This window comes from Gracilinanus agilis, chromosome 2 (genome assembly GCF_016433145.1).
Source record: "Gracilinanus agilis isolate LMUSP501 chromosome 2, AgileGrace, whole genome shotgun sequence".
Taxonomy (NCBI): domain Eukaryota; kingdom Metazoa; phylum Chordata; class Mammalia; order Didelphimorphia; family Didelphidae; genus Gracilinanus; species Gracilinanus agilis.
Window position 1 is genome coordinate 637,757,090 of NC_058131.1, and position 20,602 is coordinate 637,777,691.

The window sequence follows — 20,602 nt, forward strand, 5'->3', positions numbered from 1 at the left end:
CAATGCTGGAGGTTAGAGAAAAAATGAAGGGGAAGTATTTTGGGGGCATTTAAAAGGGAAAATAATAAAGGAAAGGTGATTAATCTAAAAGATACAACTCTTATAGTTTAATTTCACAAGAAACGAATGAATTTATTCGTTCATACAATCTTAACAAGTCCATCTCTCTAGAGGTGCTATATTTCTAGCTCTTTGTTAGGTACTTTAAGGTAAAGGAATGGCCTTCTGCTTTCTTGATAAGTTTAGTGACCTTAGTTTTCCTTCATGATTTCTCCCCATGCCAAATGCTTGTTTAGGATCAAATTGTTTGGGAATATTTTCCATTTTTTTGGTTGTACAAGTGGCATAACAGAAAGATCGTTGCATTTGAAATTAGTAGGTGTGAGTTCTAGTCCAAGCTCTGCTCCTTAATAGTTTCTTAACTTTGGGGAAAATTGCTTTGTTAAAACCTCAGTTTTCTCATCTGCAAAATGGTCATATTTTTTCCTACCCTGTCTACCTTACAGAGTTGTTTTGAGGATCAAATGAAATATTAATATATAAAGAGATCTGTAAACTATAAAACACTTTCTAGGTATGAACCATATTCTTCCTATATAATAATCATCTTTCCCTTTCCTCTCAAAGCATATTTTCCCTACCCAGATATGCATTTTGCTATTACTTTATTAAAATGCAATATTAAAATTTTAACATAATTGGAAAAAGAAGTCTCATCAGAGTAAAAAAATTGTTGGCCAATATTTGCTATGAATGATGCCCAGAATAATTAAAATGAAGTAGGAGAAGCATTAGGTTAAATGGGATGAGATTGGCAAGTATCTATAAAGTACCGGTGCCATTCCCCATGTTCCAACATCTCCCGTTATGAGGCTCCGCCTGGTTCATTTTGTATTTAGAAACAATTATTGCTCTCCAGTAGGAGGGACTGTGTTGAGCAGCTGTGTTTGCCCCACTTGTTGCAGCAGAACTGCCTATCAATTAGGCATGTGTCTACAAAGCTTTCAAAGTTTAATAAGGAGAGCAGCCTGGATAAGTCACATAAAGATGAGGTCCTCCCAGGCATGGCTGTCAGTACCACTTTCCTCTGGGATACAGATGCCTGGAAATTCACATCGTTGTCTCCAGCACCAACCAGGTGGACCAGGGGTAGGGGTGGGAATGGGGGAGGGGGAAGAGTACCATCTTTTATTCTCAGTCAAATGTCCATCTTTGTCAAAGGATCATAGGGCCACAGAATTACATCTAAAGATACTTTAGAAGTCATCTGGTCCAATCCTCTTATTACGATGATGTGGAAACAGGTTAAGGGCGATTAAGCACCTTGTCCAAAGAGCTGACCTACTCTGATAAAAAGATGTATCTTTCCCCAGAGCTCCATATCCTAGTGAAATCACAAGTCTGATCCTTATTCTTTTATGGTAATGAGCCATCTTCACCCAGTGAAGTTGGTAGTACTACTATCATCTACCTGACTTGAGACCTTTTGTAACTTGCTTAGTATTATACAACAAGTAAATCGAAGTAGAGGTAGCAGAGAATCCAGAACTTCTTATTCTCATTCCTTACCCCTGTTTTATCTTTGCATCACTGGCTGCCCCTGTCCCCCACCATGCGTGAAATTCTCTTCCATCTTGTCCCTATCAGCTGGATTCCTTGATTTCCTTCCAGTTCCAGCTAAAATCCTACCTGCTCTAATAAGCCTTTCCTGAACCCCCTTAAAATCTAGTGCTTTTGTCCATTGATTCTTTCCTATTTATCCCATATATAGCTTGTTTGCACTTTGAATTCCTCATTAAAGCATGAACTCCATGAGGGCAGGGACTATCTTTTTGCCTTTTTTTATATCTTCAGGGCTTAGCACAATGCCTGGCACACAACAGGCACTTATTTAGTGTTCCACCCTCACCCTGTGAATTATTCTTCTGATTACTATAATAGTGATTACTATAATAGTGAATAGAGTTCACTACAGAGAATTATACATAACATTTCACTACATAGGAATACAGATTATTAGATCTTACTGAGGCCCTTAAAAAGGCAAATTTAAAAATTATAAGTTTTCTTTCTTTCCCCTCTGTTTCTTATTTACCTTTTCATGTTTCTCTTGATTTTTGTGGTTGGATATCAAACTTTCCATTTAGCCCTGGTCTTTTCTGTGTAAATACTTGGAATTCTTCAATTTTGTTGAATGTCCGTACTTTCCCCTGGAAATATATAGTCAATTTTGATGGGTAGTTGATCCGTGGTTGCAGGCCCATCTCTCTTGCCTTTCTGAATATTGTATTCCAAGCCTTACAGTCTTTTAGGGTGGAGGCTGCCAGATCCTGTGTGATCCTGATTGGTGTTCCTTGATATTTGAATTGTCTCTTTCTGGCTTCTTGTAAGATTTTTTCTTTTGCTTGAAAGCTCTTGAATTTGGCAATTATATTTCTGGCCGTTTTCTTATCTGGATCGAATGTCCTGGGTATTCTATGAATCCTTTCAATGTCTATATTGTCCTCTTGTTGTAGGACTTCAGGGCAATTTTGCTGAATAATTTCTTTTAGTATGGAGTCCAGGTTTCTATTAATTTCTGGTTTTTCTGGAAGACCAATTATTCTCAAGTTGTCTCTTCTAGACCGGTTTTCTTGGTCTGTCACTCTCTCATTGAGATATTTCATATTTCCTTCTATTTTTTCAGTCTTTTGACTTTGTTTTATTTGTTCTTGTTGTCTTGAGAGACCATTAGCTTCTAATTGCTCAATTCTAGCCTTTAGGGACTGGTTTTTGGCTCTAAACTTTTCGTTTTCAGCTATGATCTTTTCAATCTGGTCATTTCTGGTGTTCAATTTGCTTATCAGTTCATTTGATTTCTGAGCCTCACTTTCCAATTGCAAGATTCTACCTTTTAAACTGTTATTTTCTTGTCAGATCTCTTCCATCTTCCTCAGAATCTCAGTTTTGAACTCTTCCATAGCTTGTGAGGAGTTTTCCTTATTTGAGGAGGGTCCGGATGCTTGTTTGTTCTCCTCATCTGTTTGCTCAGTTGTCTGGATTTTCTCTGTGTAAAAGTTGTCGAATGTTAAAGACTTCTTTTTCTTGTTGTTTATCTTTCTCTTCTGAACTTCCTGAGTCTGGGTAGCCATCATTAGCCCAGCAGCTTCTCAGCTTTATCCTCGCGCTCGGCGTCTGTCCGCTGTCTTTTGGCTCCTGAGGTCTGAATTCTGGTTTTTTCCAAGGTCAAGCCCCCTGGTGGACCCCCTTGCTTGATCCTCTGTCAGAGGTTCCTTTACAAGTCTCAGGGTGCTGCTTCCACAGTCGTATACCCGTCTGCACTGGTTCCCCACTCAGGGTTTCAGAGCTTTAGCTGGTGGCTGTGTCTGCCTCCCCCCACGCCTCAGCCTGTGCTTGCGTTCTGAGACCTCGCTCAGATTTCATTTGCGTTCTTTGGCTTTTTGGGGTCCCAAATCTTGCTGCTCTCAGGAACAGGCCCCGGAGCTGCCAATGACTCGATGAGTGCCCCAAACTTGCTCTATTTCTTTTTAGCTGGCTTCGGCGTTATAGGTGGTCTGTGTGGAGGGGGTGGGGATGGGGTGGTTGCTCAGCCCACGATTTAGTGAGAGCTGTTTCACCCCTTTATAGCATGGAAATGTCCTGATTCCACGTACCTTCCACGCTGCACCCTGTTGTGGGGTTCCTCTGTTCGTCTGGACTTGTTTTTATGTCCCCTTGAGGAGTCTTGTGTGTTTCAGTCAGGAGAGGTTAAGAGCTGCTTTTTACTCTGCCGCCATCTTAACCTGGAACCACACAACAGGCACTTAATAAATGCTTATTCATTGTTTCTGAGAGTCCTTTTCCTTTGAAATGCAGTGCTCAAGGATCTTTTCCTTTTTCTGGATTCCAGTGGTTCTCATTGCCTGCATCACTAATGTGTAAAATAATTACCACATACTGCATTTCATGATTTGTCCTTTTAAACTTCAATATCCTGTCTTCCCTGTTAGTATATGAGTCTCTTGAGAATGGGAATGGCCTCTTACTCTTACCCTCTCCCAGTACTCCATATAATGCCCTGCTAATAGTTGGTTCTCCATAAATATTTATTGTTGTTGAGAAACATGATGTTAATGAACATGAATTTTGTTCATTTTTCATCTTCCAAAAGGAAAGAGTTTCTAAAACTCATTATCTCCAGTGGTGTCCTTCTTCCTATCAGAGAAAGACTCACTGCTCCTGAACTCAGAGGTATGGCTGCTCAATCTGTGAGTGAGGATAAACCAGTACAGCAAGTTACTGAAAGAATGTTCTTTTCTAAGAGGATATAACAGGATAATAGATATCATACTTGCTTCCCTTAAAATGACGAGTGACAAAGAGTCACTCGAGATCAGAGTAATTCAGAGCGAGTTAAGTCAATACCTGTGTTCCTTAGAGATCAATTTTTATTTTGTGGAAAGGAGAGAGAGGATGAAAGAAATCTAAAATAAAATTCAGCTTGCACATTCCCTAACCTCAACAAGTCTTGGCATCCTTAAGAGGGAGGTCTCTGCGGTTTGTCTGTGGGAAGAGTGAGATTATACCTCAAATTAAAGGCATATATTTTGGGATGTTAGCGTCTGAACTGGCTTTCTTTAGTGGTTCATAAATTAAGTATACAGAAAAAAATTCTGATATATTCAGCTTTTTAAGACTCTGCCCATAGCCTTACTTAGAATTGGCCATTTGCGGAGTCATAGCTTTAAAAAAATTCTTCTGAAAATTGTTACAAGTAACTGATAAAACCAGCATACAGCTTTCCAGATTTGGTGGATATGAAGAACCAACTGTAAATAGCATTTCTCACTGGGAAGTTTATCATCTTATAAATACAAATTTTACTACAGTCTAACTCTGACGTCTCATAACGTGTAGGTGGTTTTTGGTTCTCAAAGGCTTTGAGTGTAGACTTAGTGCCAAAACCTGTGCCCCTCATTCAAGGATCAGCACTGATGTAATTAGAGATCTCATCACCAGTAGGTGGGCCACCAGGTAGATTGCGAAGATTTTGGCCCTAGCGACTCATGAAATCATTGACAAGGCTGTAGGTTCTTATTGCCTGCATCACTATTTTGGCTGTTACCACACACTGCATTTTATGATCTTCCCTTTTAAACATCAATATTCTATCTTCCCTGTTAGTATGTGAGCCCCTAGAGAATGGGAACAGCCTGTTTTTGTCTTTGTATTTCTAGCACTATGCCTGGCACATAGCAGTAACTAAATTAAAGCTCACTTATTGATTATTCTGTCTTTTGAAGGAAAGATGGAGAAATCTGGTTTTAAACACTATCAGCAAGTTATGGATTCTAATCCTGACCTTTTTACTTATAAACTGTGTGACCAAGGGCAAGTCATTTCACCTCTGATCACAGAACACTCATCTATAAAATGGAAATAAATACGGTTACATTAACTACTTCATTGAGTTATTTGGAAGATTAAACGAGGTAAGGTATAAGATGTTTTATAAGTCTAAAGCAATATGTAAATATCAACTCATTATAAACTATCTAAGAAAAATGTAGATCAGTAGTTCCCAACCTATGGGCTATGAACCACTTTGGGGGTAGAAGGGTAGAGAGATTTAGTGCAAGGGGTCCAAGAAGCCTCATATGAAACCATAAACAAGCAAACTATATGGAGAGTGAGCACATATTAACTATGTCTTGCAGCCTACACATTAATATTTTTCAAATGTATGTAGATGCTGAATTGAGGAACAAAACAAATAAAAAACCACTACTGAAGGAGTACTAGTCTACTTTCCCCATTATTTTCTCAACTAACTGATATTATGAGGACGATCACTATCACATGGGGTGGGGCATGAAATTTTTTGATGTTAAAAAGAAGTCCTCATATTTCAAAAGGTTGGGAACCAGTGACCGAGACCATATTTGAAAAGCCTCTCTTAAATGGCCATTCAGTCTGATTTCTTGACCACGTTAGGCTTTTCCCAAGGTGACAGCTTTTTAGCAAAGTAATGTGCACAGCACATTCCCCTCAGAAAGCTTGATTGGCCCAAGTATTGATTGGGCTTCCAGTCAAGGTCAGAAACAGAACATAGTTTTGCTGCAGGAAGCTGCGTATTAATCTCAATATCACCTAAAGTACCGAAGATGGTATTGGAATTTGATGATCAATTGCTCCTTTGAAAACTCCTGAATGTGGTATTTGTGAGTCTTCTGTATTTGTTGTCACAAAATCAAACCTGATAATTCAGTAACTGAATAAATACAAGTTAAGAATTCACTGGACCTGAAGTTGGAGCGATTGTTCATCTCTACATATGGCACCACAAAGCTTGTAGCCGAGATGAAAATGGCCAATTGTAATGATAAGATGATAGAGGTCAGTGGCTGCCTACACTAGAGCTGGGATGCCAGGGAGGGAAGTGGATAGCAAGAGTACATAATCCTTTTGTAATCTAGTTACCAGAGTCACAGAATTTATAGAGCCAGAAAGACTTAGAGATCATCTGTGGACATTATGGACAGAAAAAATGAGGTCCAGAGAGTGGACGAGTGATTTGTTTCAAGTGACCCACCTAGCTAGGGACAGAGAGACTGGGAGCTCCTGATTTATAGCCCACTGCTCTTTCCATCACATCATTCTGCCCTTCCAAGGTAACAGTGGCATTTTAACAGGGCCCTTCCAGAGCCACCGTGACTTTTCTGAGGGAATCATGCTAATAGAGGAATGGCCACAAAGGCATTGAGTTTATAATTACCTTTCAAGGAAGGCTCTTTTGTATATAACAAAGCTCAAAGCTTATGTCTCTGAGTAACTACCTACTCTTGACTTAATTGCTTTTTCTTCCTTAAACTGAACTCAGGTAGCTAATGAAGGGAGGGAAACTAGAAGTTGGAACCAGATACTAAGGGAGCTAAGTTGATGTAACCTTCATGCTTGAGACTCTCATGGCATGAAGGTCACCTTTGGGGGTTACTCACTCACTTCTATTGGTTTATAGGTCCCCACCCAGGAGTCCTAGGGAAAACATTGCATGGTTGCCCAGACACTCCTATCTGTTGAGGCCAATTCTTCACTTGCTAACATGCTGTTCACAATATTAGAGCAGTAACTTGTTATAATGAAAAGAACGATAGATCCAAATCCAGAAGAGAAATAGTCAAATCTTAAGATTTGCTGTTTACTTCCTATGTGACCATGGACAAGTCACTTACCCTCTTGAGACTCAAATTTTTGCATTTATAAAATGAGAGCTGATCTAGGTCAGGGGTTCTTAATTTTTTTTTGGATCAGAGACCCTTTTTTTTAGTGAAAGGGGAGCCCTTTCTTGGAAGAAAGTTTTTAAAACACATACAACAAAATACACAGATTTTAAAAGGAAATGAAATAGATTTAATTTTTTTCAAGTTCACAGGTTAAGAATTGATGGACTAGGCATTCTTCCAGTATACTCTCCCCAGAGAGCTGCTGTAATGTGACTTTAAGTAAAATACCAGAGTTAATGTCTAAGTAACTGGAGTACAATACTAAGGTATAAGCTGGGATGTTATTAATGGTGTTTCTTTTTCATTAGATAGCTGGGAACAATTACCTAATTAGTAACAGATTCCGGGAACTACCTTGTTTGTTAACAGTGTCCTACAAAAAAAGGTCATTAACAGAATAAACAACGAATTTAGAGAGAGCTGTTGCAATTATAAAATGCATTTAATGGCTCAAAGACTATCAGTAGCATTTTGCCAAGAATTAGTGTCTCGCCAATGGTTGAGCAGCTGAGCTAGGCAAACTGATGGATGTTGTGGAGAAGAGGATATTTCCCAACTAGCCAGGGTGAAAAGTGCTCAGCTGGGTTGGTAATTACTATTTTCCCTTTAGTGGAAAATACAAGACCCTAAATAATAGAGTTATCTCTTTGGGGTTATGAATAAAGAGATTCTGTTAGCACCTTTTCAGCCTTTCCAAATTGAAAACAGGGGTAAACTGGAGTGACAGAAATGAAGGCATTCCTCCAACAGGTCAAAGGAATTGGGATTATTTATCCTTAAAAAGAAAAGACTGAGAGGTGACCCAATTGCAGTCTTTAAATATACAAAGGGATTACCTTCCTGAAGAGTGGTAATCAGTATTTCTACACAACTACAGAAAACAGTGTTGAGATGTCAGTGAGAGAGATTTAGGTTTGTTTAAAGCCCCAAAGGGAGATTTTGAAATCAATCTTTCTCTGCGGGTTATTAGATGGTATAGATTAACTCCTCATCCAATTGGGAGGCTTTGAAAATAGCAGAAGAGCGACAGAATCAGAGATGTCCCAAGGTCTTTTTGATCTCTATGATGACTTCTATAATATAAGTGAAAAAGTGAGGCCATTTACCGGTTAATATAAACTAATATCCCTTTTTCCTTCAGTTGTCTGGATACCCAGTTATCTGGATATTTTTTTCCTTGATCATCCTTCTTTAGTCCTTCAGACATGAATGTTCCCCAAGACTTCTTCCTCCTCAGCCTTTTTCCCTCTCCAGGATCGTCTGCTTTCATGGCTTTGGTTACCACTACTCATGATATGAAACCCAAGTTTATATATCCAGCCCCAATATTTCCACTGTGCCAGTATGTATCAGAGGCAGGACTTGAACTCATGTCTTTTTAATTCCTAGCCTGGCTTTCTATCCACGATGCCATGCTGCCTTCAAATCTTTAGGTTGTTTGCATAGAAGTAATAATTAATGAACAAATGAGAAGAGAGAAGAGGGAAAAAGAGAATGAGAGAGAGGGGAAGGAGAGAGAAAGAGAGAGAAAAAGAAAGAGAGAGAGAAAGAGAGAGAGAAAGAGAGAGAGAGAGAGAGAGAGAGAGAGAGAGAGAGAGAGAGAGAGAGAGAGAGAGAGAGAGAGAGAGAGAGTACTAGATCTGCTAGTTACCTAGGGGTCATCTTTCACTTTTCCCTCTTACTTTTTATAGCCCCTCCCACTCAATCAATTGCAAAATCTCATCAATTTTATCTTCACAGCATCTCTTTGCTCTACTTTTCACTGCTATCTTCTTTTGGGCTTTTGTCACTTTTAATTTACATATATATGTAAAAACAATTTTTAACATTTTTCTTCTTTTAAATTTTGAGTTCCAAATTCCTGCCCCTCCCCCCACCTTGAGACAGCAAGCAATCTGGTATAAGTTTTACATGTGTAATCACATAAAACATTTAGAAGAGATCTCAAACAAAAAAAATTAAGAAAGTGAAATATAGTATGTTTTGGTCTGCCTTCAGACTCCATCAATCCTTTCTCTGGAGCAGGAGGTTTTTTTCATTATGAGTCTTTGGGATTGTCCTGAATAAATATATTGCTGAAAATAGCTAGATCATTCACAGTTGTTCATCATATAATATTGATGTTACTGCGTACACTTTTCTTGTTCTGCTCACTTTACTTTGCATCATTTCATATAAGTCTCTCAGATTTTTCTGAAAGCATCCTACCCATCATTTCTTATAGCATAATAGTACTTTTTTACAATCAGATACCACAATTTGTTTAGTCATTTCCTCAACTGATGGACATCCCTTAAATTTCTAATTCTTTGCTACCACGAAAAGAGTTGGTATACATGTATATTCTATATCAGATTACTTGCCATCTCAGGGATGGAGGTGGGGAGGAAGAGAGGAGAGAATTTGCAATGAAAAATTCAGAAAACAAATGTTAAAAATTGTTTCTATGTGTAATTGGAGAAAAATACAACTAAATATTAATGGGAGTGGTGGTGTAAAAGCTGCTATAACTATTTTTGTTCAAATGAGTCCTTTCCCCCTTTTTTATTTCTTTGGGATATGGACCTAGTAGTGATATTGTTGGATTAAAGGGTATGCACAGTTTTAAAGTCCTTTGGGTATAGGTCCAAGTTGTTGTCTAGAATTGTTGATTCAGTTCACAACTCCACCAACAGTGCATTAGTGTTCTAATTCTCTCACATCCCTGCCAGCATTTACCATTTTACTTTTACTTTTATCTCTCTACTATGTGCATGCATATATGTACATACACACAAATGCATATATATACATATATGTGTATGTATATATATACATATATACAAAAAAAATGGAGAGATAGAGACAGACAAGAAGAAATTGAGGGAGGGAGGGAGGGAGGGAAGGAGGAAGGAAGAGAGACAGACAGAGAGAGGAGAGGGGACAGCACAACATATCATAATAGATATCTTCATGCTTGTAGTCAATAAAGATCCAAATCTGCAATCTGCCTCTGGCACATACTGATCGTGTTACCCTAGACATTTAAGCTATTTAAGCTCTTGGAGCCCCTAGCAATTTTCTAAGACTATAACTTCCAGAACAATTGCAGATCTCCATAATTGAAGGAACGTCTTCCCTAGGAGTTAGCCCTAAAAAAGCTAAATAAACCTAGGTCTGGCTGGACAATAACAACAAAAAATGCATCTGCTTATCATCATCTACCTATCATCTGTCTATCTATCTATCTATCTATCTATCTATCTATCTATCTATCTATCTATCTATCTATCTATCTATCTATCTATGTATTTATGTATGTATGTATGTATGTGTCTAAGCAAAGGTTTTATGACTTTAATAATACATAATATAATACAAAACCGTATTGTAAATAATGAAGTAATTATTCTGTCTGAGATACTGTAGAAATTTGGGGACATTCTCCAGACTGGTGAGCCATTTACCTTTTCTTTTTTAAAAAAAATTTTTTTTTTAAACCCTTAACTTCTGTGTATTGGCTCATAGGTAGAAGAGTGGTAAGGGTGGGCAATGGGGGTCAAGTGACCTGCCCAGAGTCACACATCTGGGAATACCTTTTCTTTTAAGGACAGCCAGCACTGTGTTCAGTTTCCTATTGCCCATCAGAGGTGCCTCAGAGTTTATCTAAAAACTTCCTCTCTAGTCTTCATATCCACATCGATATCACTGTTGGCTGGAAAATGTCATTGTTAGTCAGTCAATCAGTCAACCAGATAGTGGAACTGTGATCATGTATGGCTAAAGCTCTATAACTAGCAGGTGTGTATTTCCCCCATCATTTACTGAGCACTAACTTCACCATGGCAACAGGACAATTCCCAGCCTCTGGTATTTTCATTGTCTTTCTTTGCCTTCTGAAAGTGAATATTTTTCATTCTATTATTTTCTCAACTTAGAGATTACACATTAAAACTCTTTAACCAATGTTTATTTTCCCAGTTCAGATACAAAATCAATAAAATGGATCAAATTTTACTCAATAAAATTTGCAATGAATACTTTCTGATCGAGGATTTTGAAGATGTATAAATTTGCAATCTAGAAAACTTTTAGGGGGAATGTGTGGTTTTGGAGAAAAATGATTAAACATTAGTATGCATAATTTTGCATATCATTGTGCTAGAGTATCTTTGGATCATTATTTCACCTATTTTTTTCTTAAGAGAAATGAATTCCTCTTGCATTGTTAGAAATCTATGGTACAATTGAAAAAGGGCTAGATTAGTTATCTAGAAATCCTCCTCTATTTTAGTTTGAAATTTGCTGCTAACTAGTTGTCTGACTCTTGAAAAATTATTCAGCCTTGCTAGATCTGACATTTTGTCTGTAAAATGAGATTCATTTGGATCATCTCTGGTTCTTTCTTGATCTAAAAAAATACTTAAAAGTGGATGTACCAAAAAGTGTCCTATTCTTACAGAAAGGCAAAACCTCAATTTTAAATGTATATTGATTGATTGATTGATTGATATTTTCTAGTTATGTGACCATGGTCAAGTTATTTAATTTTTCTGAGTCTCAGTTTCCTTAGTTGTAAAATGGGAATAATATCTGTTGTATTTACCTTCTAGGGTTGCTCATAAAAATCAAATGAGGTGACAGTCACAGAGTGATATGCAATAAAAATGTTTAATTATAATAACCATTTATATTATGTGCAAAGCACTGCACTACTTGGTAGGGGAAATCCAAAGATTACTCAAATGTAGTTTCTACCTCAATTGTATTTGTCTATGACCACACATGCCCTTGGAGATCATTTATGCCATTTTTCATGTGCAAACTCTTATTGGTAATAATATTGCTGGTTGCTTACACTAGTCATTACAGGTCTTTATATTGCTTTTTGAGTCATCTTCAAAATTACTTCTTTTGAGATCCTAGTATTTCATGATTCTCAGCCTCATAGCATCACCAGAGAATATTGGTGTTAAAAAGTTGGGCTTCAAGCAACTTGCGCTCACTGCAAATGCTATACTTCTAAAATTATTAATAAAATGAAATACACATTTAAAAAATGGGGCTCTACATATCTTGAAATACATGGAATGATTACTTCAGAGAAAGGAATTGCAACTGTCCTAAGGTGGTATTTTAATTACATTGACCATATACTTTAGAACCTTCTGAACTTTTGGTTGAGTCTGAGGAAGATCACAGTCTAAAGAAACTAGGGAAAGAGAAGAACTCATTAGCTACCGTGTTCTTTTTACTGAGTCTATGTAGCCCCTAGCCCTGGATTGAGATTGAATACTCTTTTCCTTCCTCTTTTAAAATAGGACTGGAAGATTTCTTTCTGCCTCAGTCAGGTGGGTGCACAACTGATCTGTGACTTCTGCAGCCCTGGTCATCCTTCTGTGCAGTATAAGCAAAAAAATCCTTTTAATGGAGCCTCCTATTAGAATAGAATATACAATTCCAGTTCTCAAGAAATAGTATGAGTGAATAGGAAGATTAAGGGGACCTGCAGCATTTGTAACATCCAGTCTTCTGTGGTTCTCAGTATTGCCTCACTTCATTGCTGACTTTCTGTGTGACATTTCAAGAGAATGCTGAGAAAGCCGGGCTCACAAATTAAACACTAGGTTTGCCTCTAGACAAAGATAGCTGCCAAGTTGGAAGTGACAAAACTTTCTGGGCAGTTAAGGTAGCCAATATTCATTTAGGACTTTAACAAATATTGATTGAATGTAAGAATGTTGTTATTGAGTGGTAGACTCTGAGGGGATAGAAAGCTGTTAGATAAATGCTTGTTGACTGAGTTACTGACTTCCCTTGAGAAGCTTACAGTAATAACAATAGCTAACATTTATATAGGATCTTAAGGTTTGCAAAACGCCTTGTAAATTTTATCTCATTTGATCCTTACAACAACTCTCAGGTTCATACTATTATTATCTCTATTTTACAAGATGAGATGACTGAGACAGAAATTAAGTGACTTGTCTATGGTGATGATCACAAAGCTAAGTATCTGAAGCAGGATTCAGACTCAGATTTTCATTACTCTAAGTCCATGGGGAGATGAACCAAACATTTCTGAGCTAAATACCTTAAAAATTGGGTATCCTCCCTCAGGGATGTGCTGGAGCCATCCCTGTATAATTTCAATGGGTGATTTCTTCAGATTCCATGATTCTAATGATCATATCTATGCAGATGATTTTCAGATCTATTTTCCCAGCCTTAACCTTTGTCCTGATCTCCATTATTACATCTTAAACTGTCTATTGGCTCTCTCATACCGAATGTCCTATAGACATCTTAAGTTCAACATTTCCAAAGCTGACCTCATTATTCTTTTCTCCTAAAATCCCCTAATCTTGCTAACTTCCCCGTTACTATCAAGGGTACCACGATCCTTCCAGGAACTGTCTTGAATCCTTGCTATGACCTTTAACTCTTCATTCTCTCTCATCCTCCCACTACATAACCAACTATTGACAAGCCATTTTCATTCTATCTTCACAATATCTCACATATACCCCTTTCTTTCCTCTAACCCAACAGGGTCTTCCAAACTATTGCAGATCCTTATCACCTCATCCCTGGTTTATTGTAATGCCTTTAGATTGGTCTTCTTGTCTCTTCTCTCCTTACTCATCTTCATCCTTCCCACTCAACTATTAAACTGATATTACTAAAGTACAGGTCTGATCATCCCATTCTTCCCACATTTCAATAAATTCTAGTGGCTCCATATTATCTTCAAAAGCAACCACAAAATCCTTTATATGATTTTTAAAATTGAACCTCATTAGTTCATTCCCTTCTTAACAAACTTATATTTTGTTCCCCTTCATGGACTCTTCAAGAATCCAGTGACAAAAGTCTCCTTGATATTCTATGCACAGGATACTTCATCTTTTGAGTACAGCACATGACAGGTCTTAGTAGATTTGACACATAGTAAACATTTAATGTTTATTGATTGACTAACTCTATTTACTCATTGGCTATCCACCATGCCCCCAATTTTTTCTCTCCTCATCTCTGCCTCCTAATTTCCTTAGTTTCCTTCAAGTTTCAGTTAAAATTCCACTTTCTTTAAGGAGCCTTTCCTGATCCCCATTATTATTAGTGCGTTCCCTCTGAAATTATCTCCAATTTATCCTATCTCTAACTTGTTTGTGCCTAGATGTTGGCATATTGTGATCCCCTTTAGATTATGAGTTTCTATAGTTCAGGGAATTGGTTTTGCCTTTTGAAAAAACTTCAGCACTTAGTCCAGTATCTAACACAAAGGAGGCACTTAATAATATCTTACTGATTTGATTTGACTTTCATGCAATCTTCCCAGAACTAAAAGTAGTAACCTGACATGAGGTCAGTATCCTGATACTCTACTTGGCTTAGTTTCTACTCACTGAATACTCCTTTTATGGAGGTCTAACCATTAAACTAATTTATACATTATATTTTATGAAATCCAAACTTTACTTAAAACAGCAGGTATTAAGACACACTGGACAGAGGTGAAAATGAAGGAAAGCAAATTGTCTTCACAAACCACTTTCCTCTCACCTGTCAAATTCCTGCTCTTCTGCCCTCAGGGTAAAGGGTTACCTCCTGACATAGAGTTACTAGCTAAAAAAAAGAAAAGACAGGAATAGGGTGTAAGAATTGCCAACAATTGGATATTTTGGTACTGTATCTTACAATCCATTAGATTGTAAGCTTCTTGAAGATGAGGTCTGTCTTTTGATTCTTTTTGTATTTCCAGTGTTTATTAGCATAGTGTTTAGCACATAGTAGGGACTTAATAAATATTTATTGCTTTATGACTGCTAGATTGCCATATAGTTCCTCTCAGAAACTAGGCACCTGTTGCTTCTTTTGCCTCTGAAAGGTAGTTTTCTGTAATAGCTGTCTTGATGGTCCTTTGCAGGATGAATGGAGATCTTATAGGAGTTTAGACCCCTACACATGCAGAATTTATAGTGTGGGCTTATCATACAAACCAAGAAGTCTCTGGGAAGGATAATGGCATAAGCCCATAGCAGGGACTAGAGGGGTAAAATAACAGGCTGGTTTTAATTTTGTTAGAGACATTGGCCTAAGGTGTGGTTCTCTCTTAAGATTATAGGGAGAGGAAGACAAGACAAAGGGGGCTCTCTGAGACGTGAAGACTATCCCTGATCTATTGGCCACAAGTGAACTCTTCTATTCCCCTTTCTTTAGGCTGGGAGCAATTAGTGCCTGTTTCTAAGCACATTCATTTTTTTTCTGTTGTATGCAGTATGGAACTTTGATAGCAACAAAGGAGATATTAACTCTTTTTTAGTTCAGGATAGGAATTCCAACCCTCAGTCTGTGACTAGAGAATCTTTTTCCTTTATGTTTTATAATTAAACTCCCCAAATCAGAATTAAAACTAACTTGAAGCTTTCTTTCTGTCTAATCCTAAGACCTTTTATTTTTTATTGCAACTCAGGAATCTATAGCTAAATCTTTTCTTACTACCCAAAGGCTAGAGAAGAATGGACATGGAAAGGCAACAAGGAGTGATTAAAGGAGAAAACTCTGTATACAGCCCGGTTATACATAGTTGTTTGCGTTTTATCTCCCTCTTAGATTATAAATTCCTAGAGGGAAAAATCTATCTTTTACCTTTCTTTTTTATCTCCAACATTTAGCACATAGTAGGCACTTAATAAATGTTTATTGGATAATTGACTACTTAAATATTTCATATGCAAATGTGGAAATAGAGGTATCTACAGAAAAAAAACTCCCATAACTTCAAGGCACTCTTTTTTAATTTGAATTTTTTTATTTTAAAACTATTTTTCCATGTATATATATTTTGCTTTCTTTCCCTCACCTCTTCCCTCCCCCTCCCAGACCCAATAAATAATTCCACTGGGTTATACAAATGTTCTCACTTATACCTATTTCCATATTATTCATTTTTGCAATAGAGCAATCTTTTAAAACTCAAGCCCCAAATCATATATTCATATAAACAAATTGATAAGTCATTTGATTTTCTTCTGTGTTTCTACTCTCACAGTTTTTTCCTTCAATGTGGATAACATTCTTTCTCATTAGTCCCTTGTCTTGTATTAGCAAAGTCCATTACATTGCATTATTCCACAATGTTCCACTTTCTGTGTATGTTCTCTTGGTTCTGCTCATTTCACTCTGCATCAGTTCCTGGAGGTTCTTCCAGTTCATATAGAAATCCTCCGGTTCATCATTTCTTAGAGCACAGTAGTATTCCATTAGCACTAGATACCACAATTTGTTCAACCATTCCCCAATCGAGGTACACTCCCTCATTTTTCTATTTTTTGCTACCACAAAGAGCACAGACTTCAAGGCACTCTTAAAAATCATATCTGATGGTCCCCTTCTGATGTGTTTACTTTTACCAGACAGGTAGAAGACATTAGTCCCAACTAAAAGATATTTATTAATATTTTAGTTGGGACTAATGTCTTCTACCTGTCTGGTAAAAAAAAAAGTTAGTTATCCTCTTATCCTCTGATTGCATTCCCACAGGTTATATTCTACAACAGGTTTCCACAATACTATTATGTATGCTATTATATAGTTTCTAGCAAAATGTGTTCCTTATGTATATGCCCTATGAGGCAGAGTTGCACAAAGTTGTACACCTCATTCTTCTAGAGTCATCAAAGGCCAATGGCAAGATAAACGTCAGAACAACTGGTGACAGTTCAAGATGTAGTGGATGACCTTCATATTTTTGATGTCTGACCAAGCTTTAAGCACTCCAGCAGCACATATTTCAGCCACCTTCATAGATATTGGAACAAATTGTTTTCTTCTGCCCATGCACATGCTTGTGGTAGAATTCCCCCTAGCTCACCAATGGATTTAATAGCCCCTTACCTTCAAAGTTCTTCAATTTACCCCTTTATCAATGAAAACCAGATGAGTAAAACCACTTGATTCAGAAAAATTCTGCCCTAATAATACCCTATTTCTCTGTAGAGAGGAGGGAAATATGTTTCATTATCTATTCTTTAGGACCACTACTTTTTTTTTAAACCCTTAATTTCGGTGTATTGTCTCATAGGTGGAAGAGTGGTAAGGGTGGGCAATGGGGGTCAAGTGACTTGCCCAGGGTCACACAGCTGGGAAGTGGCTGAGGCCGGGTTTGAACCTAGGACCTCCTGTCTCTAGGCCTGACTCTCACTCCACTGAGCTACCCAGCTGCCCCCCACTACTTTTTAAAAATTGCTCAGAGATGGGCTTCCTTTTGATATATACAAATATATTATTATTTAATATGTATTATATTTAATTTTTATGTATTAGATAATTTTATGCATTAGAAAATATATATCCTATCATTTTAATGCCTAATTTACATTGTTGCAGTGAATTGTGTACATTGTTCTTATGGTTCTGAATTTCTCATATTCACAGTTTCTTACCGTCCAAAAGTATTCCATTACATTCCTATTCTATACTATTCATTTATTCCTCAGCTGATGAGTACACACTTTATATCTAGTTCTTTATCACTTCAAAAGGTACTGTTAGGAATATTTTGGCATATATGGGACCTTTTGTTTCTGTCTTTGACTTGTTATATGCCCAGTAGTGAGATCAGTGAGCCAAATGGTATGAAGAGTTTAATTACTTTTCTTGCATAATGTCAAGTTTATTATCCAAAATGGTCAGACCAATTCATAGCTCCACCAACAATGTATATTAGAGTAGTGAACAGCTCTCTTAACAAGGTTTGTAACAATCTAAGAATGTGAACCAAGTCTAAGATGATATTCCTTGGGAGAAAAAAGACAGGTAGGTGGCACAGTGAATAGACTGCTGAACCTGGAGTCAGGAAGATCTGAGTTCAAATGTGGCCTCAGAGCCTAGCTGAGCAAGTCACAACCTCTAACTGCTTCAATAACCTCATCTATAAAATGTAGATAATAATAATATCTCCCAGAATTGTTATGAGGATAAAATGAGACAATATTTGTAAAGTACCCTATAAACTTTAAAATGCTATATATATCCTAGCTATTATTTTAATGAAAGAGAGTGACTTTATCAATGACATTCTTCCTCACCCTGTTCTGTAATGAATAGCTGTCATTATAAAATATTAGAGCTGGAAGGTTGATTCAACCTATTAGAAAGATGAAAAAAAATTAAGGCACCAGAGGTTAAATGACTTGCCCACAATCACATAGTAAGTGAGAGCAGAGCTAGAATTGGTACTCAGATCTCCCAATTTCCAGGCTAATGAATTATTCTATCTACTAAACTATCTCCTAATTTTTCTGACCTCTAGTGAAACTATAAAGGAGGGAGCAGCTAGGTGGTTCAGTGAGAGATCCAGGCCTCGAGACAAGAGATTCTGGTTTAAATCTGGCCTCAGATACTCCCCAGCTTTGTGACTCTGGGCAAGTCACTTAACCCCCATTGCCTACCCTTTACCACTCTTCTGCCTTGGAACCAATACACAGTATTGATTCTTAGATAGAAGGTAAGGGTTTTCAAAAATAATTATAATGGAAACAAAGTTTGTCACAAGTGAACTTCTCCTGTTTTTTGTGCACTCATTAATCAGTGACCTCTTATCTGAGATACCACCAATATGCATCACATTCTATTTTCTTCCTTTGTCCACATCCAAAGACTTTGTTGAATAAAAGATCTTATAAATTTGTTAATAATAATATCCAAATTCAGGGAGACAACATGTATTTATTAAAGTACATTTTAAAAATATAAAAAATAAATATGTAAATACAAGATAAATTGCAGAAGGGAAAAACTGGGGATGAGGATCAGGAAAGATTTCTCATAAAATGTAGCATGTTTGAAGGAAACTAAAAATTCTACAAGACTGAAGTGAGAAGGAAGTACATTATAGGCCAAGCAGGTTAGAAGTACTTTAAAAGCTACTGTAATTGTTCAGTATGGGCAATTACGTAGTCCACCAATGCATGATGCCCCATCTTTTTTTTTTTTTTTTTTTTTTTAGTTTCATAGAGTCAAAAATGAGGCCTTGAACTGGTCTTAGTCTATTACCCTTATTCTAATGTTCAGACAGGGCTATGGGTTCATTGTTTTTTTAAATCTTAGAAATTAAAGTAAAGGATAATCCATGATAAGACACACTAGAATGACCCCCCAACACATGATTTCTTTCCTTGTTATCTCATCTTGGTTTATATAGAAGCTGTAGCTAGGTTTCTAACTCGGACCATTTTAAAGGGCTGTGGTCTGACCAGAGGTCTCTACAGACCTTTCATAAACCCCATCTTTAAAAAGCCTACCTTGATATTGCTTAAGAAATTACAAAGTAATTGAAGTGATAAATTTCAACCCCTTACTATATTTTCTCTGGCTACATGGAACACAGTGCCTATAATTCCTGAGATGCTTTCAGCTGTTCTTGGGAATAAACCATACCTTTTCTGGTCCACTTGGGTCATATGAAGTACACAAGAGGGGAAAATAATCAAATGAGGAACACAAACAGGAGAGAAGAAAAGAAAGTATGTTTTTAAATTCCCAAACTATTCCACAACCTTTCTCCAATATTTTAAAGATCCCTGATATGGGCAATATGAGGATTCCTCACACTATTGCAGGCAGTGAACTCACTAGATCAGTGATGGTTCTTGTGAATTGTTGTGGTCAAAAGAAAAACAAATCATCACCTGGTACCTACCATTTTGATGAGACTTGAAAAATGTCTAGCCTGGACCTCAGACAGCAAGCACATGGGCAATCCATTATTATAAACATACTCAAAGCTACCTATAGGAAGCTAGGTGTTCGGGTGGATAGAGTCCTGATCCCCGAGTCAAGAAGACCTGAGTTCAAAATAGAACTCAGACACTTACTAGCCATTTGGCCACAGGCAAGTCATGTAACGACTGAAGATCTTGGTTTCTTCAACCAGAAAGAGGTTGAAAGAGGGTTGAATTTTAAGTCTTCTTCCCACAAAACATTCACATAGTTAAAGAATTTCCAAAATGCTATATATTGTATCTTGTTTATATCTGGAATACCTCATTAAGATCCCTTTCTATGTCATGGATATAAATCTGAGTTCTAAGCAGCTATGTAAACAAAGCAGGATGCTCATAGATCTTACTACCCTGGAAAGGAAGGAAGCAAACATTATTATCCCCATTTTATGTAGGAGAATGATTGTGTTCTGCCCACTATATTCACTTAACCAGTAAAATGTTAGCTTTTTGAAGTCATGAACTGTTTTTCTTCTTCCTTCCTTTCCTTCCTTCCTTCCTTCCTTCCTTCCTTCCTTCCTTCCTTCCTTCCTTCCTTCCTTCCTTCCTTCCTTCCTTCCTTCCTTCCTTCCT